The sequence below is a fragment of the Macaca nemestrina genome, chromosome 8, assembly GCF_043159975.1.
Source record: "Macaca nemestrina isolate mMacNem1 chromosome 8, mMacNem.hap1, whole genome shotgun sequence".
Classification (NCBI taxonomy): domain Eukaryota; kingdom Metazoa; phylum Chordata; class Mammalia; order Primates; family Cercopithecidae; genus Macaca; species Macaca nemestrina.
The window spans coordinates 142,901,133-142,915,599 of NC_092132.1; the positions used below are offsets into that span (position 1 = coordinate 142,901,133).

At 43.4% G+C, this 14,467-nt stretch overlaps 1 long non-coding RNA gene across 1 annotated transcript; it reads left to right on the forward strand.

The window, feature by feature from the left end:
• The first annotated feature begins 314 nt into the window (after positions 1 to 314).
• Positions 315 to 13,058, forward strand: LOC139355707 (uncharacterized). The gene is made up of 3 exons (XR_011606573.1): positions 315 to 636; positions 8,257 to 8,893; positions 12,734 to 13,058. It is a non-coding gene; the product is annotated as an uncharacterized lncRNA (long non-coding RNA).
• Positions 13,059 to 14,467: the final 1,409 nt, after the last annotated feature.

Consider the following 14,467-nt stretch of genomic DNA (forward strand, 5'->3'; position numbering starts at 1 on the left):
TGCTTAAGGGGTAAGATAATATCTTTTTGACGTGATGAAAATGTCCTGGAATTGGATATCAGTAACTGGCTGCACCACATTGTGAATAAAGATCACTGAATTGTACACTTTAAAATGGTTAAAATGGTAGATTTTATGTTATGTGAATTTTATCTCAATTTTTTAAAAGGCTTTGTAAGTACCTGAAGACTACAAGAGGTGCGTATTTTTTATTCACAAAGAATTAGTAAGTCTTTCAATGACAGAATTTCCATCTTTGAGTATTGTGTTCGAAGGTTATTTTGTCTCACTGTTTTTCCTCCAGATACTTCTAAAGCTGCTGTGTTCATAAATAGGGAAGCAGAAGAGGAGATCGTCCTCCTGCCCTGGCAACCAGGGGTGATGGCATGTGCCTAGGCTCAAACATGGCAATTCTCCCGTCCAGAACTGAATCTTCAGAGCATGTCACAAAGACCTGGGGTCAGTTCACAATTTATTCCCAGAAGTTGTGGCAGCTTCAAGAGTCAGGCAGGGGCAGCAGCCCATGTTCAGCTGGAATTCTGTGGCTTAACCCAGGGGTTTTCCATGTGTCATGAGAGATAACACAACACTCTCACCAGTGATGTTGAATAAATTACATTTAGTACTCACAAGCTGGCGAGTCCTAGGAGGGAACAGCTTATGTTGGAAGGCGGTGTAGGGGTGGCTTTGGGCTTTTATTATGGTTAGGAGATGAAGTTGGGTTGGGGCTGGCACATGGGCTAGAGGGTGCACTATCTGAGGTTCCTGGACATTGACAGGGGCATAGAACACCCACAGTCTTCGTAACTTGGTTGCCCAGGTGTGGGGCAAGCAGGGAAGGGGAGTGGAAGCCCTCCAGCTGGCAATGGACAAACATCGCAAATGGAGTGAGCTCCTTTATAACATGCCTCTTGTGTTACTCCAGGTTCTTACTTCACAGAGCTGATACTGTGAGATCTCAAAGAATCTGCCATGAGAGTCCTTTTCATATTGAGTTAACCAGACTTGATTTCTGTTGCTTGCAATCATGAATCTTAACTGATGCCAAAAGAGGCAGGAATTTTGAAAAACACTGACATGCCATTTCAGATTAAACAAACAGACAGGCAAACAAGCACAGAAGAAATCTCAGCACAATTCTAAAGCACTGAGACAGATTTTCACAAATGTGTATTCTTTCTGCAGTGAGGACTATAGCAAATCTCAGAGGTCACAATGTTGGGAGAGCTCTTAAAAGGTCATGTATTTTAGGGCCGGTGTGTTGGCTCACTTTGGGAGGCCGAGGCAGACTGATCATTTGAGTCCAGGTATTCAAGACCAGCCTGGGCAACATGGCGAAACCCCATCTCTACAAAATATACAAACATTAGCCGGGCATGGTGGCAGGTGCCTGTAATCCCAGCTACTCGGGAGGCTGAGGCACAAGAATTGCCTGAACCCAGGAGGCAGAGGTTGCAGCGAGATGAGATCCCATCACTACACTCCAGCCTGGGTGACAGAGCAAGACTGTCTCAAATAAAAAAAACGTCATGTACTTCAGTCTTGGGTGCAAAGATTCTTCAGACATCTAGCATTTTAGAGTGTGAAAAGGACCAAGAAATTGTCAGGAAACAAACAAACAAAAAACCTTCGTTTGCTGATGAGAAAACCTCTGCCAAGAACAAAGTTCTTTTCCCGATCATTTCAGGAGTAATGAAGCATCAGAAAGCAGGCGTTTAAACTCGTAGTCGAGGAACCCTTTTATTTATCATAGCTGGCAGCTTCTTGGAATTCAGTTCGAGAGGCTTTCTCATGCCTTGGTTGAGAAGACCACACTCTCCCTTCACAAGGTATAAAGGTTTTATCCTGTATCAATGCCACAGTGCTCTGAGGCTCATTTACTGAGACTAATGTATTGATGAAGCCAAGGTCATAGACCTGAGTCAGGAATGAGCTGTCCATTTGGCTCAGGATGCGTGGTAGAGTGTGGAGGTGTTGTCCAGCCATGCTGTAAAAATGGGACCCTGCTGGGGGTTGGGAGGGGCTGGGGAGGAGTATGTGAATATCTCCGTAAATCCATTACAGCTGCTCAGAATACAGGGCAGAAGCACGCTCCCAGTGGGGCTGAGATGAAGGCAATGGCGTCAGCTTTATGTAGAACAGCTGTAATAGTAGACTCTGTTTTAGAAAACAAAGTGTATTTGGCCCCAAACAGTGAAGAATTCAATTTGCTAAACAAAACAGCCTTGTTGTTTAGGAAACATCCCTTCTCTTAGGGTAAATGCCAGTGCTTCTTCACCTGAGAACTGTCCTATTCCCCCTCTGCTCTTCATTCCTGACCAGGCATGAGCTATGAAAGGGAGAAGGGGGCCAGCCTATGAATATTCCATTGCCATGGGCCACCAGTTATCAGTGCTCACTCACCAATTTCTTATTGGTGCAATACATTTAGAGAGAATCTGCAGCCATAAAAAAGAACAAGCTCATGTCCTTTGCAGGGACATGGATGGAGCTGGAGGCCACAATCTTTAGCAAACTAATGCAGGAACAGAAAAACAAATATCACGTGTTCTCGCTTACAAGTGGGAACTAAATAATGAGAACACATGGACACAGGGAGGGGAACAACACACATTGGGGCCGATTGGAGAGTGGAGGGTGGGAGGAGGGAGAGCATCAGAACAAACAACTATTGGGTATTAGGCTTAGTACCTGGGCAATAAAATAATCTGTACAAGAAACCCCCATGACATGAGTTTACCTCTGTAACAAACCTGCACGTGTACCCCTGAACTTAAAATGAAAGTACTTTTTAAAAAAGTTTGGAGAGAATCAGGAGCACTAAATGAATGCCTGAAATGGACAGTAAATTCAGAGCAGTGAAAGACGTCCCTCCGGGCTGAATGAATTAAGAATGAGTTGGAGAAAGAGCTGACACTTGAAGAATGGGGTGGATTTCACGGGGAGAGAGGAGTGGGGGTGTTGGAGGAACCATTCCTAAACAGAGACACCGGGGAAAAGGCGTTCTGGGCACACTGAGCAACCTGCAAAGAGAATTGAAGGGAAGAGGAAGGTTTATTTAGGAGGGAAGGAGGGGATGAGGGTGAAAAAGTAGCTTGAGACCCTATTGTAGGGGCTCGGGGACAGGTTGAGTAAGCATGGTCTTCCTTCCTCTGTAGGTAGTGGGAAGTATTTGCAGCTTTTTGAGCAGGGGAGGAATGACGATCAAAGCTGTATTTAAGGAAGAATAATCTGACAGTGCTGCGTGGGCTTCACTGGAGCTGGGCAGTGAGAAGGCTAGAAATGGCATTTGTTCCGGTAAAAGTGATAAAAAAGAAATGACCGGAAGTGGAAAGGTGGGTTGGTGAACCAACGTTTCCACCTCTGAAGGTTCAGAGCCAGGGAGGAGAATTTACTCTTCTCTGTTAAAAAGCAGCTCTGCTGTCCTGACCCAAATGCCAGAATATGTGACTTTGCTCAGACCAAGCTTCCAGAGACCACTGCCCTGCGTTCCATGAGCCTGGCTCTGTCTACACAGATGGGCAACTGAGGAGCCTGATCCAGGAGCCAAGAGCCAACAGGTAACTCTGGACCACACTGCGCTTGGCAACACTATGTGCGTAAGGAGTCTCTGTCGATGAGAGGTTCTATTGAAAATACGGTGTGTTTAGCAGAGAACAGTGGTGAGGAATTCCACGCATGGCTGATGTCATCTGCTTTGTTCAGTACCTGCCCAACCAGATGAGAACTGAAGGCCATGAAAGCTGAGTCACCTTTGCAGCAGAAGGTGAGATGAGAGCCCCCGGCCCCGGCTCCCCCAAGCCTGGCTTCAACCAATTCTATTTTCATACTGATAAGAAGCTGAGTGCACCTGTCACCAGGCTACCAGGCCTGTGGGTCCTGTCCTAGAGCTCACCCTACAAGCCCTCAGCTCCATGTCACACACTCGCACACCTGGGAAAGGAAGAAAAAGACAGGAGAGATATTCACATTTTGTTGTAAAATCTTTTAACTAGAGTACATATAGGTATTAAAAACCTGGGGCTGGGTGTGGAGGCTCATGCCTGTAATCCCAGCACTTTGGAAGGCTGAGGCAGGCAGATCATTTGAGGTCAGGAGTTCAAGACCAGCCTCATCAACATGGTGAAACCCCGTCTCTACTTAAAAAAAAAAAAAACAGCCAGATGTAGTGGCACATGCCTGTAGTCCCAGCCACTCGGGAGGCTGAGGCACTAGAATCACTTGAACCCAGGAGGCAGAGATTGCAGTGAGCCGAGATCATGCCACTGCACTGCAGCCTGGGTGACAGAGTGAGAGTTCATCTCAAAAAAAAAAAAAAGAAGAAGAAGAAGAAAACAACCCGGGCCATTGCCGGTCTGTGTTTATCCAGGGCTACTGGTCAGAATATTCTGCCTGAATTAAACAGTCTACCCAGTCAAGGAAGTCATCTAACATCTGTTTTACAGAACTGACCAAATGTTGGTCTATACTGGCTGTTCAGTTCATATTTTCAAAAGGTACAAACACTCTACCACCCTGAAAGTCCATCAGCAGACTTACTCAGACCCTGGCATCTTATCACTACATTTTGGGTAACAATATTTTTGTTTCTTTCCTGTTACCACCTACATCCAACACATTTGTGTGTAGCAAATAAATTATCCTTGTCGCAGATATTTACAACTGCTGATTTGTTGGTCCATAAGCGCAAAAGGAGAAAACAGCGGTCAGCCTGACACAATTGGTAAATTAAAAAATGAGATAAAGGGGATGTAAACACGTCTGTGATGTGGGGACATAATTATGGCTGGTGCACGTGCTGCGCTCAGGATACAGATGAGGAAGTCCTGGGTTCTTGGATCCCGGAGCTCAGAGCAGAAGCCAAGAGACCAGGCAAGCCAGGAAGATGAAGTTGTGCTCTGGAATTCCTTGGCCCTTAAATGTACAAGTGCGGCAGGAGCAGTAGTGGCAGCCTCGTCTGTTTCTCTTCTGCAGTTCCTGCTAAGGAGGGTCCCAAGGAATCCTCCGTTCACTGGGGCAAGTTGATGAATGTGGCTCAATGGCTTAGGAACGAATGCGTTTCTGGCACATGCGTGCAGTCAGGGGAAATCACCATCTGCTGGAGCTTTGCTGGAACATTCAGAGGACGGTTTCAGTTCACGAAAAACTCCGTGGTGTCTGGGCGCGGTGACTCACGCCTGTAATCCCAGTGCTTTGGAAGGCCAAGGTGGGAGGATCACTTGAGACCAGGAGTTCAAGACTAGCCTGGGCAACATAGCAAGATCCCACCTCTACAAAAAAAAACTTTAAAAAAATTAAGCGTGCATGGTGGCACCTGCCTGGAGGCTGAGGTGGAAGGATCCCTTGAGCCCAGGAGTTTGAGGCTGCAGTGAACTGTGATTGCACCACTCACTCCATATCAGGCAACAAAGTGAGACCTTATCTCAAATAAATAAATAAATAATAAAATTTTAAAACTCTATCCTCCAAGAAAGGAGTCAGGCCAGGGGGAGCCTGATTCCTAGCAGAATCCCACAGGGAAGGAGAAAGACAAGCAAAGCATATGCTACCAAACATAGTGCTGCAATTGGCCACAGGGAACATTGTATTTTCCAGGCCCCAGTCCAGTCCTGGCTTCTGTGACTGTGCTCTGGGCACAACCCTGCAACCCTCCTGAAAGGCCACGTGAGAAGAGACTGGTGAAGCTAAATCCTGGTGACTGTTTCTCAGGGGCATTGTCAGGGAATGTGCTAGGCACAGATCCAAGGAGGAACTGTGCTTGCTACTCTGTTATGGGACACAGCTGTTATATGCCCCGTCCATGGTTGGCACTCTGTTCTGCAAAGTCAAGGTGGGAACCACGGCAAGGGCATTTCACAAGCCTCTCTATCTGTTTGTCCTGCTGCAAACAGAACAGATTTCTGGGCCCTCCCAGCCCTTTGAAGGCCAGGTAAAATTGCTAGGATTGGGGGTTTTCAAGCCCAGTCCTTCAGCACAGCAAAATCTTCTCCAAGATGCTTTCAGATCCCTGCAGGGCTTACATTGTCATGGTTCTCTCTGCTGAGACTCTCCCTCCTTAAAAAATGCACATCGCTTTGCTGAAGACAAGAAACTTTCCTGATTTCCATGAGAAAAAAGAATCTAAGCAGCTAGCATGAGAGGCACATTTAAGTATAGTAAATTTTAAGAAAGAGCTGGAAATCACGGTTTCATAGTATACCCAATATGGCAAGGAATCCTAAAAGTCTGGATTAGACATTCCTGTTCTCCAGCACCTTTTCAGTATCTGTTGCTGGGGGCTGCTTTTTTGGTCCTTCAGTGAGATGGGGGTAAATATTAAAAGTTATGGTAAAAACCACAGTTACTTTTGCACCAACCTAATAGTTCCTTTCTACCTGTAGCTCCTCTCTCCTCCCTTTCTCTCCCTGTCTTTTCTTCTTTTCTTCCTCTACTTCATCCCTGTAGGAACAAACACATTTCTGCCTAGGCCCATGGAGTTTCACCACCTAACTTAAGCTGCCACCCAGATATTTTTCCAAACAAAGGCACAGTTGATTCTTACTATTCATGTCAGTTATATTTTGTAAAATCATAGCAAACACTGAATCAGTGAGCACTGAACCATTGCTTCCAGGGGAAACAGAGGATTAGGTTCCTGCAAATCTCCGGTCATGACATTTTTATTAATTGATTAATGGATAACCTTGTTTTATGTGTTTCTCTTTTTAAAGACACCATATTTTTATTTATTTCTTTATTTTGAGACGGAGTCTCACTCTGTCACCCAGAGTGGAGTGCAGTAGCACAATCTCAGCTCACTGCAACCTCCGCCTCCTGGGTTCAAGCGATTCTCCTGCTTCAGCCTCTTCAAGTAGCTGAGATTACAGGTGCCCACCACCACGCCCAGCTAATTTTTTTCTTATTTTTAATAGAGATGGGGTTTCACCATGTTGGCCAGGCTGGTTTCGAACTCCTGACCTCAAGTGATCCACCTGCCTCGGCCTCCCAAAGTGCTAGGATTACAGGTGTGAGCCACCACGCTGGGCCAAGACAACATATTAAATATATACTGTTTACTCATTAACATTGAACTCCCGACCACTAGCACTCTAACTCATGCCCTAATGAAGCTTCTGGAACACACGTATTTCTCTATAAGGCACATCACAGACTTCTTGCACTTAGGACCACTAGACCGTACTTCAGCACTATTTGAGGCCATTTTAAACAGCAAAATCACTAACAAAAACCATAAAAATGTAAAACAATGGCATTAAATAGATTTCCAAAAGGACTCTTGTTTACCGTATAAGAACTAAAACAAGAAGGCAGAGAGCCGCCTTGTTCAGCCTTAGCTGGGAACAGGAGCCTCAGTTGACATTTTTTTCACTGCTCTGTGGATGTCTGCTAGTGGTTACAAAAGCACCACAAGTATTGATTTGGAGGTTACAAATTAATTTTAGCAAGTAGGTGAAGTCACAAATCTGAAATTAGTAAATAATCAGGATCAACTGTATGTCCTATTTTAAGAAGCATAATAGCGCCAACTGCGAAGGTCACAGTTTTCCCTTTGTCATGTATATTTTGGCTTTTGTATGATTTTATTTGAAAAATTGGCTCTGCTGGTTGAAGGAGATTTGAAAATTGTAGCTTTAGGAAACCTGATTCATGGCTCATTAAAGTTGTGATTATTAGTCTTGTAACAAGGAACTGATGAAGCTTGTCAACTAAGTTGAATCTTATATCTAAAAAAGAGCAAGGTTTGTCCACATAAACAGAACAGAGGAGTCTGGAGATGGGAATGTGGTCTCTAAGTGGAACCTTAAGAGTGAAACTTTCCCCTCCCTTCAGCCTGAGACACATTCTTCAGACCTTTCAGAGTTTTCAGAAATATCCTGCAGATCATTGCAAACCTGGGGAATGTCCTGTTGTTTCAATTAAAATACAAGAACTACTCTAATAAATTCAGGTGTTCAGGTTGAAAATCAGTACCAGTCTCTTCTGAAAAGTTTACCCCGAGGCTCCAGGATCAGCGCTGGGTGAAATGTAGTAAACTCAGACCGATGATAGGTTTACTGCAAGAGATTTTATGTTTTTTGGAGATTCACCAAGATTCCCAGGTATGGCGCCGCTAACTGTTTTCACAGCTCTCCTCTGCTTGCTTTCAGCCGTCAGGCATAATTGAAGGATAGATGGGTGGGTGTGCGTGTGTGCATGTTATTTTCATTTTCGTTACTTGAGCAGCATTGACAAGCCTCAGTCTTTTGTGGTCCACAGATCATGATTCTTGGCTATGCAAACCTGAGGCTGACGCGTCCTCCAGCAGCCGACCACGGACATGTGCAGCATCACAGTGACAGATGGCGTTTCAGTCACTTGGCTTACACCTTCCTCCACTGTCACCACCATTCCGACAGAAATGAGTTCCATTTGCTCCATTTTACGTAAGGGCAAAAGGCGGCGTTGACTCACCAAGTTTACACAGTCAGGGAAAAGAGCAACCAGGTCAGGATCAAATACAACAAAGATGTGATTGCAGATGCTAATTGAAACATAGCTTTGGTCGTTTGATAAATATTCAGTAATTTCTTCAGTTTGTTAAGAAAAATTATCCAAAATTTAAAAATACAGAGGAAGCAAAATTTAACCTGTACCCTTTTTTTTTTTTTTCCTGGGGCTGAGAATTATATTAACATAAGACAGACATAAGACAGGATCAACAGCAGAAGAACAAATTTACTTAATACAAGTTTTACATGGCAGGGGAGACTACATAAGGAAATGCAGACCCAAAGGTACAGTTAGATTGAACACTTACATACAGAATTAGACAAAGAGTCATGAATTGTGAAAATGTCACAAGGCCAAGAAGCTTGGGCTGAGTAGTTAATTGGGTGAAAAAGTGGCTCGGAAGGTAAGTTTAGTCAAACAAGGTTTATTTGTACAAATTTCCCTTAGCCTCAACTTCCTATCCTTGAGGATAAGAATGATGCTTTCCTTCTGATATAGGAAAGGGATCTTTCACATGTGAATTTCATCTCCTACTTGTAAGAAACAGAAGGTCAGAGTGATCCTCTCACACTTGTTGTTTTCCAGGTACCCTAAACTCAAAATAGTCAATATGTCGGAGTGGCCTATTTTGGGGTGGCGTGCTAACTCCTGCATCATTTAAAGGTTATTTAACTATTTAGGGAATTGGTTTTCAAACTTTGCTTCCAATTGCAAATGCCTGGGATGTTTGAAAACTACGGCTACCTGACTCCCACCCCTAGACATCCTGAGTTAATGGTGGGGGGTGATGTGATAGGCTAAACAATAACCTCCCAAAGATGCCCACCTCCTAATCCTCAGAACCTGTGAATATGTTCCCTTACATGTAAGAGATTTGGCAGATATGATTAAGTTAAGGCTCTGGAGATGGGGGAAATATCCTGGATTATCTGGATGGGCCCAAGGTCATCCCAATGGCTCTTACAAAAAGGAGGCTGGAGGGTCAGAGTCAGAGAGAGAAGGCTTAAAGATGGAGGCAGAGATCAGAGAAGACCCTGTGCTGTTGTCTCGGAAGGTGAGGAAGGAGTCACAAGCCAAGGAATGCAGGCAGCCTCTAGAAGGTAAAAAAGGCAAGGACTGGATTCTCCTCTAGAGCCTCTAGAAGGAAGCAGGTCTTTGGACCAGTTTTAGACTTCTGACCTCCTGAACTGTAAGAGAATAAAGCCGGATTGCATTGAGCCATGATGTTTGTGGTAGTTTGTAACAGCAGCAATAAGAAACTAATACCTGTGGGATCTCAGGTGTCAGGATTACAAAAAAAAAAAAATCTCTCCAAGTCATTTTAACATGCAGAAAAGTTTGAGAGCCCACCGATCTAAGGAAAGGTACTTGTGTTCGACTCTGTCATTGACTCAGATCAGAGCTAGACACTCCTGTGAGGTTACATGTTACTTTGTAGATTTCTATTTGGTAGAAATGATAACCTCAATTTCACATTGTATTGCCTGTAGGACATTAACAGTTTTGTGTCTAATCCAGGAATCTTATTCTGGCATTTTTCCCCTAAAATGCCTCTGAATGTTCAGTTCCTCCAAATGCTTTTGGAACCAGCATTACCATCATACTGGTTCCCTCAATGAGTTGAATACATTTTGATGCATGTTCATTCCATATTTAGATGACAGTCATGTTTCTAACTCTTTGGAAATACACTTTCACATGTTCAATAAGTATTTGCAAGGAGGCAAAGACAAAATGACATGAGGTTACCAATATTTTCCCATTGAAAACGATTAAAGTATGATGGAAGAACTTTTTCTGAAGTTACGGAGATAAGGCCGGATCAATCACTGTCACTGAGGTCACACAGATTGGTGCTGGGGTAAACCCATCTTCTGCTGCCACCTTCCTACTTGTCAGGCTCTGCTGTCAGGCACAACAGGGTTGAAATCCTTATCTTTCTGCTTCATAGCTGTATAATCTTGAGAATATCTTCTTACAGCTTCAATTTCTTCATCTGAAAAATTCTATTGGTATACATCACAGCATCAGGAGAGGAACTGCAAGAAATTGCATAGAAAGCATACAGCTCAGTGCCTGGCGCCTAGGTAGTAGTCCTCAATTTAAACATTACACAGGCAATTGAGCAGAATTGTTTACGAGTGACTGCCAGCAGCAATCCCCACTTTTGTCACCTCTGGCAGTGATGATGATACCACTGACAGCTGCAGGGGCAGGTAGATTCCATTAAACCGCTGGAAGAGTCAATTTGCTTCCAAGAAGATCTAACTTTTGGCTGGGTAGAAATTTCAACCCGAAGGAGAGCCTGACCCCATTTACTGTGCACTCAGGCAGCCTGCAGGGCTTTGGAGCTGATGGTCTGCATCTCACACTGGGGATAGGATGCCATTGCCGACCTGCTTTCCCTTTGACATTTAAGCCATTTAGGTACTTTCCTCTTACTGATAGGCTGCACCTGATTTCATGTTACATGTGTGGCATTTAAATGGGAATTCATGAGCTTGGCATGTCTTCCCATAGCTAGCTCTCAATAAGACTGAAAGGGTGGGAACTATTTGTAGATGAAAAGACTGTGGCCAGACAGGCAGTCAGCAGCAGAAACTACATTTGTTTACAAATCTCCTTTGCCTGGCTCCAAGGGACTACGCATTTGCCTCTCAGCCTCCTCTAGGAAACTTCCCCTGGGCTGCTGAGTTTGAGATAACCTTACAAAGGCTCGTACATAGAGCTAGAAGGAAGTCAGACCCAGCAAAGACAAATGATTGAGAATCCGGAGAGATTGATTTCAGGGATTAAATACTTACTCTGTCGATTGATCCAACCGTCAGTCAAGATAGATAGGAGTGATAACCATGCAAGGAGTTTTGACAAGATAAAGTGCCAGATAGGTAAGGCCTCATTTAGGGTCACCCAGAGGTTATGTGGAAAATAAGTAAAGCAAGAAAACTGCATCTGTCACTGGACTAGGAGAAAACAAAAGAGAATGCATAACATTGCTAAGCATGAAGGACGGCTACAGCCCTTCATTTGGGTAAATTATGTAGATGAATCAGATATTTTTATTTACAAGTATGCCAAGTTCATTAATTCCATTGATCAGTTATGTAACAAACGTTTACTGGTGTTCCACAAATACCAGGCAGTGCTACGTATAAATAAGAAGTACACCCAGGGCTGGGCACGGTGGCTCATGCCTGTAATCCCAACACTTTGGGAGGCTGAGGAGAGCGGATCACTGAGGTCAGGAGTTCCAGACCAGCTTGGTCAATATGGTGCAACCCTTTTTCTACTGAAAATACAAAAATCAGCCAGGAGTGGTGGTACATGCTTGCAATCCCAGCTACTCAGGAGGGTAAGGCGGGAGAACCACTTGAACCCGGGAGGCAGAGTTTGCAGTGAACCTAGAGTGCAGTGCACTGCACTCCAGCCTGGGCAACAGAGCTTGACTGCATCTCAAAAAAGAAAAAAAAAGAGTACACCCAGCTTCAAGGAATGCATATTATCTGCAATTAACATAACAAAAGCCACTGTGCAGATATATAGCTAGTAGAGTGGTGTCATAGGAATGAGCAGTTGATATAGTTTGGATTTTGTGTCCCTACCAAATCTCATGTCAAATTGTAATACCCAGTGTTGGAGGTGGGGCCTGGTGGGAGATAATTGGATCATGGAGCCAGATTACTCATGAATGGTTTAGCACCATTCTTCTTAATACTGTCCTGCTGCTAGTGAGTGAGCTCTCGTGAGATCTGGCTGTTTAAAAATGCATAGTACCTCCTCCCTTGAGCACTCTTGCTCCTGCTCTGGCCATGTAAGATGTGCCTGCTCCTCATTCACCTTCTGCCATGATTGTAAGTTTCCTGACACCTCCCCAGAGGCCCAGCAGATGCCAGCATCATGCTTCCTGCATAGCCTGCAGAACTGTGAGCCAATTAAACCTCTTTTCTGTATAAATTACCTCACCTCAGGTATTTCTTTATAGCAATGCAAGAATGGACTAATACAGTGAGATATGAGGGATATTTAAAATTAGGATTATTTTACGTAATTTAACATCTACCTCCATATGGTTAGGAAGTCCTGCTTCAGACATCTGGAAATAAGTTCTTTTCTCTATTCCAATTTTAGGAGACTCTAACAAATCTAGTGTAGTTCACTTCTTAACCAATTCATTGATGTGTGAGTATTTATTTGTCACAAGCAAAATACCACATAAGGAACATTTTCTCTTCTTTGACCGAAGGTATCTCCACCCTATGCAGGCCTTGATGGCGAGCAACTCAGGCCTTGAAGGCAAATGTCCTGTCCCACAGGTACCATGAGCTCCGGGAAGCAGAGACGTGATCAGACTCCCCTGCTACAGACTTGTACTTGTCACCGGAGGGAGAAGCGCAGGTGCAAGCCCGACCAAGGGAGACCTCCATGGCTATGACAGCTTTTTTCTTAAAAGAAAAAATTGGTCTGTGGGTTCAGAAATTCGAATCCATTTGTTTATACTTGATTCATACCAAAGAGTACAAAATATATACTTGTTAATCTATATTTAATTTAGCTACTTAATACATTTAGTCCTCTATTTTTAATATTTTTTATTATTCATTTAAATCTTTTTTCTTATTTACTTAACAACAAGCTCATCCTTAAGGTCATCTCATTTTCAAATTTTCATTCTATACTTCAGATAGAGTTTCAAATTATTCTTTTTAATTGAAAAATTGCAATTTGAGAACCACGGAAAGGTATCATTGAACCAGAAACTCCTGAACCTGAGTATAGCTGGGAATGCCTGAATGTAGCTGGGTGTACCTGTGTTTACCTTAGTTTACCTGAGTCAACCTGTGTTCCTGCACAGACCATATAAACTTTCTCCCAATAAGAAGGAAGATGCGGCTAACAGACGTAACCTGTGAGAGGCAGCAGTGTCAGCCCTGGCCTTTCCATTAGCTGCAGAGGAAGTCTGAAGCAGGCTAGACTGTTCCAGAATGAACCATTCCAGACACTGCTCAGGCCTGACTGTGAAATGGGCATTGGATGCAAACAGAACCATGACACAGACTCAGGAATGTTTACTAAATGGCATCTCACTCCTGTAATAGAGATGGAGGCAGACCAGAACCACAAACCTTCCAGGAGGTGGGAAGGTTAGGTAGGAAGGCAAAGGAAGATACGAAAGTCTTTAGCAAGATGACTTTTCCGCATTACAAATGCAGTTTCGGAATTCAGATTCCCACTGCAAGGGAAAGAGTAGGACGTGGATGGGGAGATTGTGTGTATTTCATCCTGGCTACCTTAGGAGTGGCTTCTGGAACATGTTTTATGCTCTAATGAGCCGTGTTAGGCTTCTCACATGGCACCAAATATAATTTGTCTCTTTGCTACTGATGTATTAGTAAATTCTGAATTTGCCCCCACCCCCTCACACCACTGTGTTTAGGACTTTTATTTTCAGCTGCTTTAGTAGAGATAAAAGAGGAAACATGTTTAATACTATGAAAAATCAGTTACATTAACAAACTCTCACATCTCTGTGTTTAGGAACAGAACTCAGCATGGGGCATAGTCTGTCAGTAAGACCCAGGTTAACCCTCTTTCTCCCTTCCCTTGTTAGCTGCACAATCATCTGTTGAAAGCCTCTTTCAGTCTCTGCCTCAGTTCTCCAGGTGCTAAATGGTTGTTCTTCTCAGAAGAACATAATAAAAATTAAGCAAAACAAAAATAGAACAGTTTGAATGCAAAATCATTTAGTCAGAAAAATATTCCTAATTTTTCTGCTTATATTTTCACAGGAATTCTGCAATAAATATTTTGAAAGGAATGAAGATGAGTCCAATAAATTTATATCTTATTTTTATAATGGACTTTAGAATATAGAGGGACTCAGTTATGTCAGTAAATGTAATACCTTGCAAAACATTTTACAAATGTGAAGAACTTTAGTCCCACTATTTATACATCATATCAGTTTTCTATTGCTGCA